This window comes from Lynx rufus, unplaced genomic scaffold (assembly GCF_022079265.1).
Source record: "Lynx rufus isolate CCGP_SWC_20201006 ecotype Redwood Valley unplaced genomic scaffold, mLynRuf1.p SCAF_9, whole genome shotgun sequence".
Classification (NCBI taxonomy): domain Eukaryota; kingdom Metazoa; phylum Chordata; class Mammalia; order Carnivora; family Felidae; genus Lynx; species Lynx rufus.
Genome location: NW_025814897.1, coordinates 74,800,672 through 74,807,974, shown reverse-complemented (window position 1 = coordinate 74,807,974; position 7,303 = coordinate 74,800,672).

The window sequence follows — 7,303 nt, the reverse complement described above, 5'->3', positions numbered from 1 at the left end:
AACGACTGTCTAATGGCAGAGCCAGAATTAAAACTCAAGAGTTCATTTCACTGAGTATTTAATAGTTTGGCTGCGGAGGGGTGGTTCTTTAGCAATAACCTTTTGGATTCAGGAAAACCTAAACTCTATTGGTGATAAGACTGATCTTTTCAGAAGAGATTATTGATTTTGACATCTTTGCTCCAAAGGGAGAGAGAGAGAGAGAGAGAAGACAGGGAGGGAGGGATGATGGGAAGGGAAAGGAAAGGAAGGGAAAGAAGGGGTGGGGAGGGGAGAGAAGGGGAGGGCAAGGGAGGGGGAGGGGAGGAGCAGGGAGAGGAGAGGAGGAGAGGAGAGGGGAAGGGAAGGGAAGGGAGGGGAGAGATAGGAAGGGAAGGAAGGAGAGGGGATGGGAGAGAGAAGGGGAGGGGAGAAAAGGGAAGGGGAGAATAGGGGAGGGGAGAGGAGGGCAGGGCAGGGCAGGGAGACAAGAGTTTTCTGCTGGCCCTGTCTCCAGGCAGCCTCTGGTGCTGCTATCTTCCTAGCAACAAAAGCTATGCTGCATTGTTTGAAGTACTCATTTTTTTTTTTTTCAAAATCAAAAGATGAAGGATAAACTCCCAAAACAAAAGGCATTTTTCTTCCGAGGGCTTAGATAAATCATAATTCAAGGACCAAAGAGTCAAGGGTGAGCAATCCCTCAAAAACCACCTGCAGAACAATTATGCATTGTCAATAGCAGAACGCGTTTCCGAAGTGCCGACGTGGAGGGCCTTGGAATCGTCATATTCAAGGGCCTCACTTTACAAAAGAGGGACGTGTGGTTCACAGAGGGGAAGGGGTAGGGTCATAACTCAAACGCTTTCAGAGGCCAGGGAAATGAAGCCAGTTGGGGACAGACAAGAGACATTTTGGTCATGTCACAAAAAACACATCACTTTCCTCCTTAAGAAAATTACAGATGAAGGCTGTTGACAAGTGGCAAATAGCACACGCTCTGAGTAATGGGGAGAAGACTGGGGACTGCAGCAGGCTGGACACGCCCCCCTTCAGGGGAGCGGCTGCTCTCCAGTGCCACTGGTCACTGTCATGCAGGCACAGGAGGCTGAAGTTGCCAGATCTTCTGGTATTTTTTTTAAATATAGATTTGTACTGGAAATGTCTTAATCTTTTTTTTTTTTTTTTTTTTTTTTATGATGACAAGTAGTTTGATTTAGTTGCAGTCCAAACAGAGCCCTTCTGGAATCTGGATTGAGCCACAAGTGTTTTTGGTGTGTGCCCTCTGGACTGGAGTACTATGGGATGGCAGGGAAGGGGCTTCTGGGAAGCCCCGTGCTCTGGGTTTAGCTCGGCCAACCACTTCCAGGAATAGCTTTTCTCTGGCCTCTGTTTTCTCATCTGAAATGTGAAGAGGATGAAGTAGGGGATTTCCGAGTTTATCTGGCAGTCTCTGGGTTTCTGAGTGGTCTTTACAGACGGAGGCTCTCACTTAGCAAGGCATTCTGGGTAGATCACAGGGCCTGGAGGCAAAAGGTCCACACACGTCGATATCCCTCCCTGTCCCTGTCGTACTAGAACTTCAAACACCACACGTCTAAAACTGAGCTCTCATGTCCCACACCCAAATGGCTCCCCAGCTAGCCTTTACCCACAATGTAGAGTGCCACACCTCACCTAGTTGCCCAAGTCAGAAACCCTGCCCTCATCCTAAAACCTTCCCTCACCCTCCACCATCAGCCAACCAGCAAGCCCTGTCAATTCCACTTTTTATCTGTCAACTCTGTTCACTTCCTTCCATCTCCAGTGCCAACCTCCTAATCCAGGCAGCCATGCTTTTTCACCTGAATCACCCTAAAATTTTCTCCCTTCCGCCATTCTTATCTCTCCAGCCCATTCTTCATACTGGCAGTCAGAGTTGTCCTCATAAGACACAAGTTCCCAGCTTAAAATCCTTCTGTCGTTGCCCTCAAGACAAAAATTCAAACTCCTTAACAGGAGGCGCTTCGTTTTTGTTTTTTGTTTGGTTTGTTTTGTTTTTTCTGGGCTTGCTCATGCTCTAGACCCCTCTGGCCACTGCCCCAAATGCTCTGCCCTGGAATTGGTGAACTCCTGGAGAGAGGAAAAAAAAAAAACAAACAAACAAACCACTGAGGCTTGTTAACCAAGGAGTTCCCAGAACCTAGCCCAGTCCTGACCCCTGAGAGCCGCTTGCTGTTTGATGAAAGAAGGAGCCAATGGATGGATGAATGAGTAAATGGAGGGATGAATGAAGGAATGGATGGTGAATGGGCGAGTGAATATATGAATCCAAGGACTCCTCCACCTACTGGGTAACTCCAGAGCATATGCCCCCTCACTTTCCTTACCTGTAAAAATGCCTGATCTTACTTGTAGGTAATTATCAGGAGCAAATTAGACAACGGGTGTAAATGACCTTTGGAAACTACAAAAGCAGAATGTAGACGTTAGTTGCTACATGCCTTCTCTGTGTTTCACTTTCCTAGCTCACTACCTACCTCAGTTCCCGCCTCATAGCCTTAAAGTATGAGTGAAATTCGCTAATGTATGTAACATGCTTTGAATAGTACCTGGCACACTATAAATGACTAAGTGTTACTATGAAATGATGATACTGAGGAATAATCTATACAACCCTCTGAGGTGCCAGATGTAATGGACCTTTTTTGGCTGCTCTTTTGGTAACAGATGCCTGGTTTCCTCTTGGGTGAAGTCTGGAGAGGACTGTCAGTCAAGGTGTGCCCTCCTCTAGCCGGTGGGGTAAGTCTACAACCAGAACCCAGCCAATCAGATTCTCGCTTTCCCAGGACTTTGAGTCTTGAGTGGCAGGAAGGAAAGAACACCAAGTCAAGTGCATCTCCATGGTGACATCTGGATGTGACTGTGGAGACGTTCCAACCCTACAAACCTACAAACCTGACTCCCACCTTTCCAAGCATGGTCCTTCAGCCTTCTCTTCCATCCACAAGCTCCACCATGGTCTTCCAATAAACTCCCCTGTGCCTGTGTTAGCCAATAGTCACTTCTGTGGCTTGTTGCCAGAAAACCCTAGCCATCACTGCTCCGGGGTCAGGAGACAGATCAGCCATTAACACCCTGTGTGACTTCAGACAAGGAATTTCTCCTTACACTCAGTATACTTTTCCTAAGGTGGGGGGGGGGGGGTCTTAACTGGCTGGCTATTACCAGCCAGTCAGCAGAACCATCTGGGGAACTTTGTTAAGATCAAACGTCACCCTTTCCTACTGAGTCAGACTTTAGGAGCGGGGGGTGGGGCACCCGAGAATCTATATTTTTTAAATAGATCTCCCAAATGATTCTGAGATGCAGCCAGCCTGGGAACCACTGGACTTGACATCCTCTGGGGATGAGAGCAGAGGGCCGGAATTCTCAGTGCTTCTCTGCTGCTGCTGCTGCTGCTGCTCTCTAGGATGCCACGTTCAAGTCAAGTCCCATCACTCTCCCCAAGCAGAAGCCTCCTGTAGCTCCCAGCACATTAGAATGAAACCCGAATTCCCCCAGCCTCCTCTATCACATCATCTCTCCCTGGCCTCCCTGCTGTGCCTACAAGAGAAAGTTCTGCCTGGAAAGCTCTTCCCCTACTCTGCATGGTCAGCTCCTTCTTGTGACTCAGGTCTCTGCCCAAACGTGATCTCTTCTGAGCAGCCTTCCCTGAACACCCCAGTCAGAAGTGGCCCTCCCCCTGCCTTCACTCTCCATCACCTCGTCTCTTTTTCTTTTCCTTCATTGCTCTTACCACTATCCAAAATCATCCTTTTATTTGTTATTTCAACCCGGTCCATAGGCAGTGTGCTGCCACTAGAACGTACATTCCATGAGAGCAGGGAAGCTAACTGTCTTGTTTTCTAACAGGGACCCAGCCTCTAGAATAGTGGCCAGCTCAGAGGAGGCCCTCTGTAAAACATTTGGCGAATGAATCTGCTTCGTAGGATCCCAGAGAGAGACAAAGTTCTGACTCCCACGCCTCCTGACACAAGTGTTTCTGATGTTTCTTCCTGGGATTGGCAGCCAGGTGTCCTTGGCCTTCACCTTGAGCTGACAGGCTGGTGTCTGCGGCTCCCAGAGGCTCGGCCCGGATCTGAGGCCAGCTCCTACGGCAAGATCACATCACACCCCAACCCGCATCCACCCCAGCAATTGGTCTCGGCTCAGCTTCTCCTCTGACAAACCTTGTTAACGTCCTTGGCTTTTCACTCTTCAGGCTTGCAGCCAGGAAATATGACTCCGGAGGTGAGCTCTTAGGAACACAAAGATGTCCTCTCCTTTTAAGTCAATTATTTCACACAAATGCCCCGCTTTTAATTTGCCCATCATCTCCATCCCCACAGCATCTGCTCCAAACCCCAAGTCCTTGGGAATGCTACTTGGAAACTATTCCCAGACCCCTAAATGAATTACCTTGACCAATTTAGATGTGGGATGATGCCCAGCTTTTGTCGAGAGACCTCATCAAAATCAGCTCCATGAATCTCATGTATGCATTTGCTTAACAATGACACTAAGGTCATTGGCCATGGGGTCCGTAAGAGTCTACCATCAGGAAAAGCTTCCTGAAGACTTGTTCTGAGAGCTTAGTGCTAGAGTTACCTTGAATTCTGTATGGAAGCGAACAGGAGAAAAATAAAGAAGAAAAGAAAGGAGGAAGGAAGGAAAGAAAATATGAGCTAGGAAAAAAAAAGTGACCTACTTTGCCACTTTAGACATCTTGGTCTCTTTTTTCCTCTCTGAAATAATCATTCAAGCATTCAACAAAAATCTATCTATATAGCAGGCATTGTCTGTGATCCTTGGGATCTATCAAGTGTTCCAAACAGTCAACAGTGTCTGCCCATGTGGACCTTGTATTCTAGTGGAAGAAGACGGACGATTAAACAGTGAGTCCATTAAACAGTTAATCTGTCTAATTTAAAATTAAAATAGGGGCGCCTGGGTGGCGCAGTCGGTTAAGCGTCCGACTTCAGCCAGGTCACGATCTCACGGTCTGTGAGTTCGAGCCCCGCGTCGGGCTCTGGGCTGATGGCTCGGAGCCTGGAGCCTGTTTCCGATTCTGTGTCTCCCTCTCTCTCTGCCCCTCCCCCGTTCATGCTCTGTCTCTGTCTGTCCCAAAAATAAATAAAAACGTTGAAAAAAAAAATTTAAAATTAAAATAAATAAAATTCTTAAATACAGGTATTAATGAAGAGTATATTAAAGAATACCTTACGGCATATCAAACATACGATTCGGTTTACAGATTACCCAGTATGTTAGAAGGTAAAATGTGCCATCCTTGAAGGAAAAGGTAAAGGGGTATGGGGGCAGCTGAAGCGGGAGGAAGAATCAGGCTCCGCTATTAAGGAGAGTGGTCAGGGTGAACCTCATCAAGGAGGTACGCCTGAGCTAAGACTTGAACGCTGGGAGGGCATTAGTTCCACGTGCTAACTATTTCCCTCTCTTTTTGACATCCAAGAAGATCAGAACAGGCTTTGAGGCTCCATCCCAGTACTCTAGAGGCCCCTATGGTCTGCACATTGGTGGTCTTTTGCCCCTTGGAGAGGCAGGGCAGGACAGGGGTGAAGGGCATGAGTTCCAAAATCCAGCTAGATTCACATATTGGTTCTACTGCTCACTAGCTACGTAGCTTGGAGCTTCATGGCCGATCTCCCTCGCCCTCAGTCTCCTATGCCTCAAAATGAAGACAATAGTAACACTGAGCTGACAGGGCTCTTTTAAGGATTAAATAAAATAATGTACACAAATTCCTTTGCACTCAGGAAGAGCTCGATAAGAATCAGCTGTAATTACCAAGGCTTGGCCTTCTCTCTCAAAGTTTATTTACATTTTCCTTGGTCCTGATTCTCCGTCCTTATTGATATTTTAAAATTGTTTTATGGTTTCTGCTCCTGTGGTAAGCTACCTCAAATCCTTTGTGGATTGGGGTGGGTTATAAATAAGTAAGTAAATAAATAAAATCTGGATAGGGGAACATTTTCACTGAAGCAAAACATTTCATTATCAGTAGAGTGAATTCCAAGTGAGACCAAAAGCAAGAAATATTGACTCTAATCTCTAAGAGCCCATCAAAAACCACCAGGAAGACACTCTCTGGTTACTCAGACCATCTTTCTTTCTTCCTTCCCCTCCTCTTTCGCAAACCTTTCTTCCTCCCTTCCTCCAGAGAGGGTAAATGAGTCACACAAAGTGACCCAATAAGCCTAAATCCTCCCAATGCCCCATCGACTTCATTGCCGTGGGACTCACAGAATTCTCCTTCTTCTCCATCAGAGAAGAGAAAGGAAATAGGTGGTCTCACTCACCACGCCGATAGGGTTAAGACACAGACAGGTGCTGCTCAGGGCACAGAGTCAGATATCGGCCAGAATCTCACTCCAGCCATTAATTAGGGAGTACTGAGGCCATGGGGAAGCCCCTGGACCTCTCTGGGTCTCAGTTTCCCTGTTGGTAATAACAGTGCGTCCCTCCTAATGTACTCATGCACATGAAAGGGGCGAACACAGGGACATAACATGGAATATCTTGTTTTTAAAGCCTTTAATAAAAGTTAGACTTTCCTTCCTTAACTGCACCCTAGGGTACCCCTCGCTGGACAGTGGGAGTCTGAAACTCTACAACAGGAAGAGAATGCACAAGACAGAAACAAGGTAAGAAGACTAGTTTAGCTCTATCCCTATGTGATAGAAATGCCCTACAAGGAGCAAAAGAGACGGATCATTTTTTGAGCCTCTGCTAATTCGTAGGTATATTCATATAGGTATATATCATGCAAGTTTATTATCATATATATCATCACAGTTCCTCACAGCAACCCTTTGAGATGAACATTGTCTTCTTTTTTTTAATCTTTATTTATTTTTGAGAGAGAGACAGACCGTGAGCAGGGGAGGAGCAGAGAGAGAGGGAGACACAGAATCTGAAACAGGCTCCAGGCCCCAAACCGTCAGCACAGAGCCTGACGTGGGGCTCGAACTCACGAACCGTGAGATCATGACCTGAGCCAAAGTCGGACGCTCAACCGACTGAGCCACCCAGGCGCCCCGAGATGAACGTTATTAATCACATCTGACAGCTAGGGCTGGGCTCGGAACCTAGAGCAGCCAGCTGCAAATGTCTGGGAAGCAGCACTGGCCTTCTGGAGTTGTCTTTCTGAAGGGCAACGACTAGCCTCCACCACGGGACAACCCAAGCACCATTGACAGAAACCTGTGAGGTCCGGGCCCTGCTGGAGTGCCAAGCTTCTGTGACTCCTGAGCCGGGTTCAAAAAGAATCTGGGCCAGGCTGATCTTG